The sequence below is a fragment of the Neofelis nebulosa genome, chromosome 2, assembly GCF_028018385.1.
Source record: "Neofelis nebulosa isolate mNeoNeb1 chromosome 2, mNeoNeb1.pri, whole genome shotgun sequence".
In the NCBI taxonomy this organism is placed as follows: Eukaryota; Metazoa; Chordata; class Mammalia; order Carnivora; family Felidae; genus Neofelis; species Neofelis nebulosa.
Genome location: NC_080783.1, coordinates 189248838 through 189263849, shown reverse-complemented (window position 1 = coordinate 189263849; position 15012 = coordinate 189248838). Strand labels below are relative to the sequence as shown.

The following is a 15012-nucleotide window of genomic DNA, read 5'->3' as shown; positions in this document are numbered from 1 at the left end:
GACAGCAGGGGAGGAACCCCACGCTGTCCTGTGGCCTCCCCTGATCCCACTGTGACAGCCTACTGAGGAAAAGCTAGTCCTCCCTTATCTTTTGCAGTATTGTTCTGATGTCTACTACTGAAATTCATCATCTCTGCATTCTGCACCCCCCATGACAACCTCAGGCAGGAAGAGAATCCAAATTATTAAGAAGGGGAAAATGCATCAGGAGGTGTTTTCTAAACATTTTAACTAGCTTACTTATCTTTAAATCCAAGACATTTATTGTTCGTATGTTTTTGTGGCTAAATCACGAATCCAATCACAGGACAGTTCCCAGTTATAATGGTGGGAGCGTTTCCTCCAAGTGCTTTACTCAGCTTCTCAGAATCCTCTCAGGAGCCCTATGCTAATAACTATTACTTATAATAGCTCTGTCAGGTGCCTTACTTATATTTTTTAATGTCTTTTTTTAATTTATTTTTGAGAGAGAGAGAGAGAGGCAGGGGAGTGGCAGAGAGAGAGAGAGACAGACAGACAGACAGACAGAATCCAAAGCAGGCTCCAGGCTCTGAGCTGTCAGCACAGAGCCTGATGCAGGGCTTGAACTCACGGACCAGGAGATCATGACCTGAGCCAAAATCAGACACTTAACCAACTAAGCCACCGAGGCACCCCTTACTTACAATGTTTTAAATTCTTGCTATAACCCAGTGGAGTACATAATGCCATTGCCATTTTACAGAAAAATAAACCGAGGTACAGAAAGGTGACTGTATTAATTAGGATACAGGCTAAGTTGCTGTAACAAAGAGATAACAAAAGACAGTGGCTTAAACAAGCTGGAGGTTTATTTCTCTCCCAAAACACAGCAGAGGCAGGCAGAAAGTCCAGGATGCAGGTGGCTCGGCTTCATTCACCTGTACCTTTCTTCTGTCTCATTACTCCACCATTGAATCATCCATTGTGCTGTCCTCATTTGTTTGGTAAAAGCTGGCTCACCACTACACATGCATGTCCCAGCCTGTGGGAAGGAGGAAGAGAGGATGAAGGACAGGCAGTTCCTTTAAGGAAATTGCACACAAACACTTCAGCTCGTGTCCCATTGTCCAGAAAGATCATAGTCACGTGGCCACAACTAACTGCAAGGGAGGCTGAAAAATAGATGCTCTACTCATGCCTAGGTAAAGCTAGTGGTAGGTAGATGTGGTAATGATTCTATTACTAGAAGGAGGGAATCACGGGGGCGCCTGAGTGGCTCAGACTGTTGAGCGTCCAACTTTGGCTCAGGTCATGATCTCACAGTTCATGGGTTCAAGCCCCGTGTGAGGCTCTACACTGAGCTCTTGTTCAGAGCCTGGAGCCTGCTTTGGATTCTGTGTCTCCTTCTCTCTCTGCCCCTCCCCCGCTCGCACTCTGTCTCACTCTGTCTCTCGAAAAGAAATAAACGTAAAAAAAATTCTTTTCTTAAAGAAGGGAATCATGGACACTGGCGATTGGTTAGGCATTGCTGCACAGAATCTAACGTGATTCCCTCCTTCCAAATTCTGAGCACTGTGTGCAGATGAAAAACTGCAGTTCCCATTTGCCCTGCAGATAGGAGCCACCAATTAGATATCAGCAGAAGTCACTGTGTGGGGCTCCTGGAAAACTTCTGTTGTCCTTCCTCCCTTCATCCATTCTGCTGCTTGGAAAGCAGATGAGGTGACTAGAGCTTCAAAAGCCGTATTAGACCATGAGTGACCTAGAAGGTGCTAAGGATGGTGAGGCATGCAGAAAGGAACTAGAAACTTAATGATCAAGGAGCCACCATACCAAACTGGGACAACCTAACTCTGCACTTCTTTATTTTGAGGGAGAAATCAGCCTCTTTCACTTTTCAGCCGCTTTATGACCTACACACAACCAAATGTAATTCTTAACGAATTCAAATTATCCATTTAAGCAACATATTCACAGTCATGCAGCTAGGAAGATGTTTGTACTCAGATTTACCTGGTTCCAAAGCCCATATTCCTGCCCCTGCAGGATTAAATTGGCCTCTTACAAGACAAAAATCGTATCCTTTTGTTAAGATTCTACAACGCAATGAAGAAATAGTGGTATAGTCTCCATCCTATTTAGGGAAAGATATTTATCCTTTACATCTAGAGTCCTTTATGTGATACAGCATTTTGGCTAGCAAAATATTTCTCTGTTAGATGTATGCGACATAAAATTACAGGAAAGCACCATGAGCTATCGAGCCAGGCATGATTTGTTATTCTTATCTTTGACTTTTTTCTATTAATTTTAATTGGCTTCCTATTCATTCCTTTTGTTGTCAGCTTGCACGTGCTGACAGGCAAGCAGTAGGAAGCACCAGTGTTAAGGAAGATTAATGGGGAACATTTCTGAAATGTATAACAATCTATTCATCACTGTAACTTTTTCCCATTTGGAAAAAAAATCCATAATTATTTAACTTTTAATTCTAATACACTGGGCCCACCTTATGGGACACATAGTTGGAGATTCTCTCATCTACATGATTGACAGATGAGCCTTATATGCCAGGATGGAAAACACATAGATAAGAAACAGGCCAGGATAGCCACTATGACCCTATGAACCTGGATAAAGGCTTTATTCTTTCTTGTCTGGAGAGCATTTGGTTAAAGTAGGAAATCAACTACATGGACTGTTTAAGCCACATGTTCTAAATTGCTACTGGGGATGATATCACTAGAATTAGGAAAATTGTGCTACTTTGGGGGGTGGTAAAATACCAGAAAGTTGACATATGTTGTTTAGAAGGGTTTATTAGATAATATTGTTATTATCTCCTTTTGAGAAAAGGAGAGATGATTGTCGGAGGCTGTCAAAAATACTTAGATTTAGAATGTCCTATGTAGTATAAAGGAAATAGGTAAGACTGTGATTTACCAGCAAATGTCACTTTTTCATTGTAGGGGTTTGTGGCAGATAGAAGAATGGCCCTCCAAAGATGTTCAAGTTTTAATCCCCAAAACCTGTGAGTATGTCACCTTACATAGCAGAAGGGGTTTTGCAGATGTGATTAAATGAAAGGTTTTAAAATAAGAACATTCTACTTTCTTTTATTTATTTGAGAGAGAGTGTGAGCATGAGCAGCAGGAGGGGCAGAGAGAGAGGGAGAGAGAGAATCCCAAGTAGGTTCTGTGCTGTCAGCACAGAGCCCAGTGCGGGGCTCGATCCCATGAACTGTGAGATCATGACCTGAGCTGAAATCAACAGCCGGATGCTTAACCAACTGAGCCACCCAGGCGCCCCATAAAATAAGAATATGTTAAAGGTTGCAGGAGTCGAGATGCCATTGCTGGAAGGGGCCATGAGGCAGTGTGGATTGCCACCAGAAGCTGAAAAGGCAAGGGACTGATTGTCCCTCAAGTCTCCAAAAGGAGCACTGCTCTGTCAACACTTGATTTTAGTCCCATAAGGCCCGTTTCTGACCTCCAGAACTGTAAGATAATAAATTTGTGGGATGCCTGGCTGGCTCAGTCAGTGCAGCATGTGAATCTTGATCTCCGTGTTGTGAGTTTGAGCCCCACGTTGGGCATAGAGATTACTTAAAAAAAAAAAAAATAAATAATAATAATAATAATAATGACAACACCCAAGTGCCCCTCAAATGAGTTCATTTTATTTATTTATTTTTTATTTTTTTTAACGTTTATTTATTTTTGAGACAGAGAGAGACAGAGCATGAACGGGGGAGGGTCAGAGAGAGGGAGACACAGAATCCGAAACAGGCTCCAGGCTCTGAGCCGTCAGCACAGAGCCCGACGCGGGGCTCGAACTCACGGACCGCGAGATCATGACCTGAGCCGAAGTCGGCCGCTCAACCGACTGAGCCACCCAGGCGCCCCAAATGAGTTCATTTTAGATACAAATATGCAAATCAGGATAAACTCTGGCTCCTTGGAGAAATGGCTGATTCTAGGATTGGGATAGGAAATATTCAAGATGAGCCTGAAGCATCTTGTAGTGCCAGAAAGTAATGGAGTGCTAAAAGACATAGAAATAAATAAATAAATAAATAAATAAATAAATAAATAAATAAATAAATAAATAAACAAACAAACAAAAATAAGACAGTGATGGGGATATGTCAAAGAGGCAAAGGAAGCAAAAGAGCTCCTAATGGCCGAAACTGGTACAATTTAAGCAACAAAATAAACAAAGTAGTATTGGGTTATAACCCAATGTACAGAATAAATATCCATGAGAATCCAATGTGATTCTCTCCTAAATTCTGACCAGAATTTATGTGACCAGAAAAAAAACAAAGTACAAAACTACATGTCCATTTCTTTTGCAGATAGGAATAGCAATTGAATATAAGAAGTCACTAGGTGATAATAATGATTGAATAAATAAGTAAATGGGGGAGAAGAGACAAATGTCCCGTGCAAAAAAATATATATATATACACACATATCTATATATGTATATAGATATCCAAATAATTTATGTAGATGCTCTGCTTTTAAGGAGGTAGAACAACTCTTGATATCAGGTATCAACTGATAGGAGGTATCAACTCTTGATATCAGCTCAAGTCATGATCTCATGGTTGTGAGATAGAGCCCTGTGTCGGGCTCTGTGCTGAGCGTGGAGACTGTTTGGGATTTTCTCTCTCTCTCTGCCCCTCCCCTGCTCATTCACTCTCTCTCTCAAAGTAAGTAAATAAACTTTAAAAAAAAAAAGGAAGTGGAATATAATTGCCTCCCCTTACGTATGAGCTGCGGAGGGACATCTATCCAAAGAGTACAGTATGGAAAGGGGGAAGGGGAGAGTAATTTTACAGTCGAGAAGCCTGACCAACACTACCTCAACCAGGTGATCAAGGTCAACAACAGTAGTTACAAGTCATATTGATAGTATGTTTCCTTGATACAATGTGATGAAAACTGGCATCTATTAAACAGAAAACCATAAGCCCAAAATGGCATCACTTAGACCAACTCACCAAACCTGGGCTTAATACCTAACCTAAATGCAATTTCAACCTCCCCCAGAAATGTAGTCTTAACAGGTCAGTCAAGAATTTTCTGGGGTGCCTGGTTGGCTCAGTCAGTGGAGCAAGTAACTCTTAAACTTGAGGTCAGGGGTTCAAGCCCCATGTTGGGTGTAGAGCTTATTGAAAAAAATTCTTTTTCTGATAAGCACCAGTGAGGTAATCTGTCACATGGGCCCTCACTGTTCCACACCGCCCAACCGGGTCCCTCCCTCCCCTACCCCCCCCCACCCCCCAACAAAGGAAGAGGACGTAAAACTCCCTGCTCTTTCCACTAAGAGAAGTGACCCAACCTGAAACAATCTTTTCTTTCTTTTGCTAGTAACTTCCTTGCCCACCCTCCTCCCTATAACAATCTTCTATTTTATACAACTCTTCGAGCTCCTACTTGCTGGGTGAGATGCTGCCCAACTCATGAATCACTTAATAAAGTGAATTAGATCTTCAAATTTACTCACTTGAATTTTGTTTTTAAAAAAAATAAATAATAAATAAATGGAAGATTCAAAGATTATATATGTTCTCCAAGCAATCCTCCCTAAATACTGCTTCTCTGAGCCAAACTAATAACAATGGAAAGCATTTTGATTCCTAACAAGTGGTGGGTCAGAAGCTATTCTGCTCATGCTAAATACAGACCCAGCTGGGAGCAGCACTGACTGAACTTGCTTGTAAAAAACTGAAGGGCTGGGCAGAGACCTGGGGCCAGAGCCTCACACAGGTGAGCAGAGCAAAGACGTGGCCGGGACAGGAATCTCTGTAGAAAATGGTTTTGGATCCACTCCAACACACAGATATCTAGATGATGGAGACCCCAGAGTTCTCCTCCAGTTAGTACTGACATGGGTTAGGTCCCAGAAGACACTGGGGGCAGATGTAGCCACACTCCCAGCTCTGTCATTAAAAAACAAAAGGAAACAAAACTCCCTTTGGATAACTAAAAATAAATAAATAAGTCAAATTTGTTTTTTAACAACCCTTACCTCTTGTGGTCTTCCTCCCAAAAGGCAATGACCTTTTATTCTATAATAATAATAATAATAATAATAATAATAATAATAATAATGTATCGGGGCGCCTGGGTGGCGCAGTCGGTTAAGCGTCCGACTTCAGCCAGGTCACGATCTCGCGGTCCGTGAGTTCGAGCCCCGCGTCAGGCTCTGGGCTGATGGCTCGGAGCCTGGAGCCTGTTTCCGATTCTGTGTCTCCCTCTCTGCCCCTCCCCCGTTCATGCTCTGTCTCTCTCTGTCCCAAAAATAAATAAAAAACGTTGAAAAAAAATTTAAAAAAAAAAATCTTTTTAAAAGTTTATTTATTTATTTTGTGAGGGAGAGAGCGTGTGCGCATGCACACACATACACATGTGTGCACATGAGCGGGGAAAGGGGCAGAGAGAGGGAGAGAGAGAATCTCAAGCAGGCTCCATGCTGTTGGCTGAAACTCACAAACCATGAGATAATGACTTGAGCCAAAATCAAGAGTCGAATGCTTAACTGACTGAGCCACCCAAGTGCCCCCCTATCTCTAACTCTTAAGTGACCTTTTAGAGTTGGGAACCTTCAGTTCATTACAAACTGCCAATGCATCTTCATATTCTCAAGGATGCTAAGAGTTACCTGCCTCTCAGTTCCCTGGATATTCCCAAGGTCTTTGGATGATTTGACCAAATTCCTGACTTTTTATGGTTAAACTTCCTTGCTTCTGACCCATCTCTTTGATATACAGAAGGACAGATTATGTGGCTGACCAAATCATCCATCTGAACTGGGAATTCTGCCTTACTGAATAATTACTAAAGTTGCACCAAAAGAGAGACATATTAATTCCTAAGATTTTACTGGCAACTCCTTTTGTAAAAATAAAACATATTTGCAAATGAGTAACCTGCTCAATACACTGGTTTTGCATACTCAAATATTTATATTTTAAGCTATATATATGTGTGTCTATATATATATATATATACTTTCAAAATGTTTATTTTATATATTTTATAATGTGCATTATAAAATAAATAAAAATATATACACACACCAGTAATTTTTCATCCAAAGAAAGTCTATATAAAGCAAAAAGTATATATCACTTTGTGCCAGTGATATGCCACAAAGCTAAGAATTGATTCCTATCTTGGACCAGTTATCTTCAAACAGAAGGTACAAACAATACTTATTAATGCTAACATGGGCACATTTATTCACAGGTCAAGCATGATAGAGCTTTAGCAGGATGACCAGTGGTGAATGGGAAATGGCCAGAGCCCACCAGGAGCAGAACTAGGGAAAACTGACCTAGCTAAAGGGTCATTTGTCAACATCCCAAGATAAAGAATATGCCAGGACTAAGTTCCAGCTGGTTTCAGTATCAAGGAAGTACACAGCAGATGAAACATAGCTTAGACCTAGTGAAGGGTCTAAGATCAATGTCAGCAAATGGCAGTCATACCATGGTTCTAGGTTGGCAGCCAGCCCCTAGAGGGTAACAAAAACAGGTCTTGGGCTCACGAGGGACAGGAATTCAAAGAGCTAGGAAGAGGGTCAGGATTTTAGACCTGCCAGGGTTTCAGGCTAGTCCTTTTGTCCAAATGGGAAGAATGCCCACTTAGACAGCCTGGCCATTATGGATGAAAGCTATACTTCAGTGGGCATGCAGGGGGTCAGGCGATGGCACAACTTATTTCACCCACTGGCGGGAAAAGGAATTCAGCTCAACCTAGGTAGTAAGACACAAATATGACTAAGACATAGCAAAATTGCTCTCAAATGGCTTACAGTCTAGACAGAAACAGAGCACAAGGAGGTGATTTCACACGTGTGCAGATACTGGAGGACTTTGACAATTGCCAAAGGAGAAAAATGCACAGTGTGCTACCGTTGGGAAAATGAATACAGTTTTACACCGTAAGATGGCCAACGGGACTAAAACCAGCTCTGGTCTCTAGTTTGGAGGCCCCTCTTCCAGGTTCTTCTTGCCCTGTTTGCCACGCGCACAAGCCTGCCACAGATATGGGAGCTGACCACTATAAATTACCCTTCCTCCCTTCATTCGGAGCTCAGATCTTTGGAAAAACAGTCTCCTCTGAGCCTGCTGGTGTTAAATAAATCTCCGATCCACCAAGATCTCCGAGTGCCGCTTGGTTTTTCCGCCAGCGTTCCAGCCTGGTTCCATAACACTATCAGAACACAAAGAAGGGCCACTTACCCCAAACTAAGATAGGAAGACTTCCTGGGGAAGGTGCTACTTGAGCCGATGCTAGCAGGCAACGAAAAGTGAGAAAGATTTACCGTGAACAGTCGTGGAGGTGGGACACAGAAATGCATATTCAGGGAATTTGAAGAAACTGGAGATTACTAGAGTGGCACATCCGTAGGGTCTCTTATCCCCACATAAGGATAGGGAGGTACGGTGGGAGCTGTTCTTCATCTTCATGTCCATTTCTTCTCTTCCTTTTAGTAACAGAAGCCCTTCTCACCCCACACTGAGTTTTAGCTGGGCACACACCTAACCAATTAGGGAGTACAGTCTCCAGCCTCCTTGCAGTAGATGTGACTATGGGTCCAGGTTCTTGGGATGTGAATGGAAGTTAGGAGTATAATGTTCATGTTATATCTTTCAAAGGCGGCCACTTGTCCACTTCCTCTTTCCTCTCTTTCTCCTTCCAGAGGCCTGGAACACAGATGTGGCCACGAGAGCCGGCCCCAAACATGCCAACAATGAGTTGGTGGCACACTAGGATGAAAGGAACCTGGGTCCAGGGTTGAACCAGTGAAGCAGAGCTGCTTCCCCATCCCGGACATCCTCCTTACTGGACTACTGAGTGACAGAGAAATTTCTTGTCGAGTCACTGTCTTCTGGGGTCTTTTTGTTATTGAGCATAACCTGCTCCCTAACAGGAGAGGAAAGGAAAGATAGTGTTAGGATTTCTAATAGAATTCCCGACTTGGTCAGAAAAGGCTAAGGAGCTAGGAAAGGCCGACGGAACAACTGTCTGTCTTAATGATTACAGCTGCATGAGGCTGGGGCTGGCAGATAACAAGATAAGCAATTATGCAGCCTTGTCTCCAGACAGATAGGGCAAAGCCCCTTGAGAACTATAAACTCCTACCCGGTTCTGGGAGCCTAGTTCATCCAGAGCAGGACAGCAGCCGGCAATCCTCTCCTGGACGTCTTCTTTGTACCCTGCCTTGCAGACCTGTGTCCGCTGTACTCTTCAAAAGCTGGCTCCAACAAGCTCCACATGAAGACTTCATGAAAAAACCCCATTTAGTCGTTTTGTGTTAATTAGGTTTACAAAAGAAAAATATTATTTATAATTGCCTTCTATTTCCTGAAGAGGGAAGGTCCTGTAACTGGAAGAACTTGCTGTTTTGCTGAACGTGGTCATTCATTGGGCACAGGTTTGGATGTAGAAACTAGGATGAAATGCATTCCTCTGAATAATGAAGGGTTGAGGAGTCTACATAGGGCTGGTGGGGGGGCAGGAAAGCTGGAGGCTGGGAGGTAGGATGGGGTAGGGGATGGGAAGAGATCCCTGTGGCAGAAGCGGAGAGTGTGTACTCTGGAGAAAGAGGTGTGTTGTAGCGGGGTTCCAGCTGCTACAGCCCACGTGACATAAATCACGTCTCCCCTTCAGCAAATTCTATCTTGTTCACTAAGATGCTGGTAGGAGAGGGCATAAGGGGTGTGAGCTTGAATAAGAGGAGGAGGGGAAAACTGACACCTGGATTACATACAGCACAGAGAGAAGAAACAAGAGCACAGAAAGTCAGAGTCAATGCCAATGATGAACAGTTATAGAATTGCAGACCCCTTCTGTTAGTTATTATTTCTATAATTCGAAATTATGTGTACTGGACTGTCTTAATCTGAGTTACTATTCACCCAGTAGCTACCCAATGCCCATTACTGGAATAATCATCACTAGCACATATTCATCACTTATGAAAATTCAGAAACAGCGTTCTTCTAGCTGAGGGTAGGCTGAATTTAAGGAAGGCACCAGACAGGAACTGTATTTGAGCTGGGACTTGAAGAATGGACAGGAATTGGTTATGCAAAGTCTTCTCAGAGGAAGGGAACAGCACGGATAATCTGACCAAAGCCAAAGTCATGCATTTTTTCCACATATACTTAGCAACGTGCACTGTGTGCCAGGCACTAAGCAAGGTCCCAGGGAGGTGAAGATGAATTTGGCTTCACAGGCTTCTGTTAATATATCCTGCTGTTTTTCTTTTCGTTCTGTTATTGGTTTGCCGCATGTTTCAGGTCTTTTTTGGCCACATTTCTGCCCGGCCAGTTTTTCTTTCTTGAATTTCTTGAATTGTGTGTTTGTGTATGTGTGTGTGTGTGTGTGTGTGTGTGTGTGTGTGAGAGAGAGAGAGAGAGAGAGAGAGATGCTTCTTTTGCTACCTAATGCATTTTAACCTGCCATTGATGACCATTTCTCTAATTTATTGAGGTCAATTGAATTTTGATCTTCTATATACTTGGCACATCCATCTGCTTAGGGTCATATGTAATATTTATGAAGACTATCACTTTCTTTCCACTGTCCACACCCACATCTCAATACCCATTTGTGCCAGTCTATACTGAAGGTTAAAAGTAAGATGAGAAATATAGCCCCAGAATCCCAGGTTACAAAACCTAGTACGCTTGACCCTTGAGCAACACAGATTTGAACTGTGTGTGTCTACTTATACATGGATTTGTTTCAATAAATATAGTACAGTCCTGTAAGTATATTTTCCCTTCTTTTTGATTTTTTTAAAAAAATTTTTAATATTTATTTACTTTTGAGAGAGAGCGAGAGAAAGAGAGAGAGAGACGGGGAGGAGCAGAGAGAAAGAGAGGGAGACACAGAATCCAAAGTAGGCTCCAGGCTCTGAGCTGTCAGCACAGAGTCCGCCGCGGGGCTCAAACTCACGAACTGCAAGATCATGACCTGAGCCCAAGTCAGACGCTTAACTGACTGAGCCACCCAGGCACCCTTTGATTTTCTTAATAACATTTTCTTTTCTCTAGCTTACTTTCTTGTAAGAATACTGTGTAGAACACATATACAATATATGTGTTAATTGTTTATGTTATCAGTAAGGCTTTTGGTCAACAGAAGGCTGTTAGTAGTTAAGTCAAAAGTTATAAATGGATTTTCAACTGTGCAGGGGGTCGGCATCTCTACCCACCGTGTTATTCAAAGGCCAACTGTTTATCTGTAATTGACCACAGTTTTGTCAACTGAAATTGCAATGATGTCTCTTAATGATGGTCATAACTATTATCAACAGTTACCTGAGTACCTACTACAGGTAGAAACAGTGATACACAATGCTTTAGCCCCTGTTCTTAAGAGGCTTACTGTCTAGATGAGGAGGCAAATAGATGATGCACAGGCCACTTTTCTATTCCTCTTCCTAACAGAGTAAGAACAGAAGTGAGAGTATGGGAACATAGGAAGGAATTCCCTTTTCTGCCCTTTTATTTATTTGTTTGTTTGTTTGTTTTGAGAGCAAGTGGGGGAGGGGCAGAGAGAATGCCCTGTCTTCTTAATGGTGTCCTTCAGAAGGAAGAATTTGTTAATCTGATTGCTCAGAACCCAGTACGTTAATGAGTTCACATTTTACATGGTTACGGTCACTTTGTCTTCAAAGGTCACATGGCCGTGTGTGCTGCTTTGCTCCCCATTTCCTGCTAAGTGGCCCGGCTCAGTCTCTAGCACACACTAAGAAAAGTAAATCCGGTCTGCTTTGCAGATCTGAACATCTTCTCCCCTCTTTCTGCAGGCATGCCCATGCATACTGGCCCCAAAATGTAGAGGGGGGAAAGGGAACAGGGAATTAGGGAGCTTCACTGTAGCCTTAAACCTATGCCATGTCATTCAACCTAGTCTTCTGGCAGATTTCTGTTCTGGAGGTTATTGGGTGCTAGCTCAGCTATGAATAAAATAATCCACTGGTTTCGATTCCAATTTCTTTCTTGTGCATAGTCCCCTTGGGAACTCTAAGGAGAGGAGAGATGATTAGCAGAGCAAGATTTGGTTATTTCTGGTCCTTGTGTGTGGCCTGCTGTGTTGTTGGTCACAGTTTTAAACAAATGTTTGCTGTCCTTCCTTAGTGATGTCAGAGTTGGCCAGAGGAACTTTTTGTGACCAAGAACATGTATCAGTTCCAGGCAGAAATATTAAGAATTACTGTGGGATTCACATGATCACTTTTCTTCTTTCATGAGACCAACAGTGTTCCAGATAAGGGTCCAGTGTGGGTCCCAGCATAAGGACAAACTAGAATATAGCCAAGTTGACCTGCCATGAACATGTAGGGTATTTCAAGAAAAAAACTTTGTTGTCGTAAGACACTTTGAGATCATCTGTTACCACAGCCTAACCTAGCTGACATATTTACTGTATTACCACATGTATTAAACACTGCTATTTTTCCCCTTAACATCTATTCTCCTTTCATTCCTCCTAAGAAAACCCCCATTTTGCCCAGGTTATTCACCTAAGTCTACACGTGCTTGGGGAAAAAAAGTCTAATTCTCAGCCACAGGGGCGTATCATAATTAATTTAAGCCATTCATGATAGTTTCTTCCTCCTTGATGGTGACTGGTTTAGATGTCAGCATATGAGATTGTGGGAAGATGGCTTGAAGAATTCCAAGACAGGTTTTCCTTGATAATAAAAGGGATACATGGGAAGAAACAGTCTCTCTACTTCTGCCAGATGTTACGTGTATGCATGTGTTAGGTGGAACTGTGGCAACCATTTTGTGACTACGAGGGGCACTAACCTAGGAATGTCAGAGTGACAAAACGGAAAGAATCTGGGTCCCTGAGAATGTTATTTAGCTGTTAAATGAACTAAATCTAAAGCTCCTACCTGCCACATGAGATAATATATTTTCCTTACTGTTTAAGAGAGTAGAATCTGGAATGGAGGGGGAAAGAGTGAGTTTGGCTTTAGGGATGTTGAGATAATGGCAGGACAGCATTCTGTTTTATACTGTTGAAGCTCAAAAGATGTCAGGATTCAATGTGAATTTGGGAGTCATCTATGGAGAAAGTTACAGAACATAATACATCTGGGAAAAATAATCCTAAACCTGGGACCATATCTCTGTGCGTGAGGAATTTCCGTAATATAACAAAACGTTACACCTATACAAGCATAGCCATCTCCTAACGGGATATGCCGCTGTCCCACATCCTCACCTGTCACCCATCCTAGAAAAGGGAGACCACAGGGGTGGTATTAACCTGCTAGCAAGGAAGAGCAAAGACAGTGAGGAAGCAGACCCTGCTCTCCCCAAGCCTGGATATGCATCTGTATCTTCATATGACTTAAGTATTCTAGCCTTGTATAGATAGCTATGGACATAGATGATAAGCAACTTCTAAATTTACAGACCCTTATACAGTTTTCAGTAAACAAGTGTGCCAGCAAACTACGGTTCGTCATCTCATAGACATGCTATGTGTGATACTGCAAAAGCCCCATAGAAAGCACCAGGGTCAACAAGGTGAATACCATGGAGCATAAAGGAAATGGCCAATGTAGAAGACAGAGTCTCTAGTGCCCAAGCTCATCTGTGGTTAGAAGATATTTGGGGGGGGGGGCACCTGGGGGGCTCAGTCAGTTGAGGGTCAGACTTCGGCTCAGGTCATGATCTCATGGTTCATGAGTTCCAGCCCTTCATCGAGCTCTGTGCTGATCGCCTGGAACCTGCTTTGGATTCTGTGTCTCCCTCTCTGTTGCCCCTCCCCCTCTCACACTGTCTCTCAAAAAAATAAATAAACATTAAAAAAATTATAAATAAAAAAAAGATAATTTTTGGAAATTACTAATCCATAGGGCACTAGTGTACTGATTCTTTAAGAAAATACATGGTAGTGGGGGGGGGGGGCATTTTGCAACACAAAAGGATTTAGTTAACCTTGCTTGAAAAAGAATTAATTTTTGAAATTCTATTTAGATATAACTTTTCCAAAGGCACATCTAGTGGGGTAAATGCACACATCTGCATGATATTTACAGTGAAGCCTGTACCTTACCTGAGACATCTTAAGATGGGTTTCCAAGTCGTCACTGCTGGGCCTGCCTTGAAATTACTCTTGCTTCCCTAGGCCAAAAAAAAAAAAAAAAAAGACACATATTTTAATGAGCTGGAAGAGCAATTGCGATCTTCAAAGATGGCTAACTTCAGTCTTGCAGTTATTTAGAAGGGATCTGGCTTCAAACATTGTTTGCAGGCAGAATATGCAATTGGCTAGGACCAAGGACGGTATTTAAAGATGACTCAGTTGTACGGCCTGTGGGGGTGGAGAGGGGGAAGACCAGCCAGTGGTCCTTCTAAAAGGACTCTTAAACCCGTTTTCGTCACATTGAGGTTCTGAGGCCCACAGCCGCCGCAAACTAGTTGGGGGTGTCCAGTGCAAGAAAATCTGAGACCCTGAGAAATGTACCTTCAAATTATCTGAATGGGAGGCGGCTAAAGCCTAATCCCCCTCAAAACCCCCCACCCTCCACCCCAGCTCCAGGCCGGGATTTCGGCAGAGAATTCCGAGGCCAGGGTCCAACTGGGGGCCTTCCCGGGTGACCTTCGCTAGGCCCCAGAATCCCCCTTGGGATGTCCCTGAGGCCCTGCCCGGGACTCTGCTGGGGCCCACCGGTGCCCCTCGGACCCCGCCGCTCGCGACCGCGTTTGGGACGCAGCCCGCCGCCCGCTGCGCATCTTTAGCGGGGTAGCAGGGACACCCTCTCCGCCCCGCGGGCCACCGCCCCGGCCCCTCCCGCTCCCGCCGTCCCACCCCGGCCGGCGACGCCACGCCCACCGGGGTCCCGGGCGGGGCGGGGATGCCCTCCGGCTGCCGCGCTAGTCGCCCTCCTGCCACCCGCGGACTCCCCGGGGCCCGTCCGCCGGGCGCCGCCCCTCCCCCGTCCGCCGCAGGCCCCCGGCCCCGCCGCCCCTCCCGGGCGCCGCCCGCGGAGGCCGCCTCT

General features: G+C 43.6%; 2 long non-coding RNA genes across 3 annotated transcripts in view; one reads left to right on the top strand and one right to left on the bottom strand.

Annotated features, from left to right (window-relative positions):
- Positions 1-10246, top strand: part of LOC131504909 (uncharacterized) — a 43219-nt gene extending 32973 nt beyond the window's left edge. The window contains exons 4-5 of the long non-coding RNA XR_009258182.1: positions 2931-2992; positions 8680-10246. This is a non-coding gene — a long non-coding RNA (uncharacterized LOC131504909). The remainder of the gene's footprint in view (positions 1-2930; positions 2993-8679) is intronic.
- Positions 987-14792, bottom strand: LOC131504910 (uncharacterized). 2 transcript variants are annotated; one of them, XR_009258183.1, is made up of 3 exons: positions 14682-14792; positions 14067-14134; positions 987-1003 (listed from the first exon to the last, which is right to left on the bottom strand). It is a non-coding gene; the product is annotated as an uncharacterized LOC131504910 (long non-coding RNA). The 2 variants fall into 2 exon arrangements; XR_009258184.1 differs by lacking the exon at positions 987-1003 and adding an exon at positions 6022-6040.
- Positions 14793-15012: the final 220 nt, after the last annotated feature.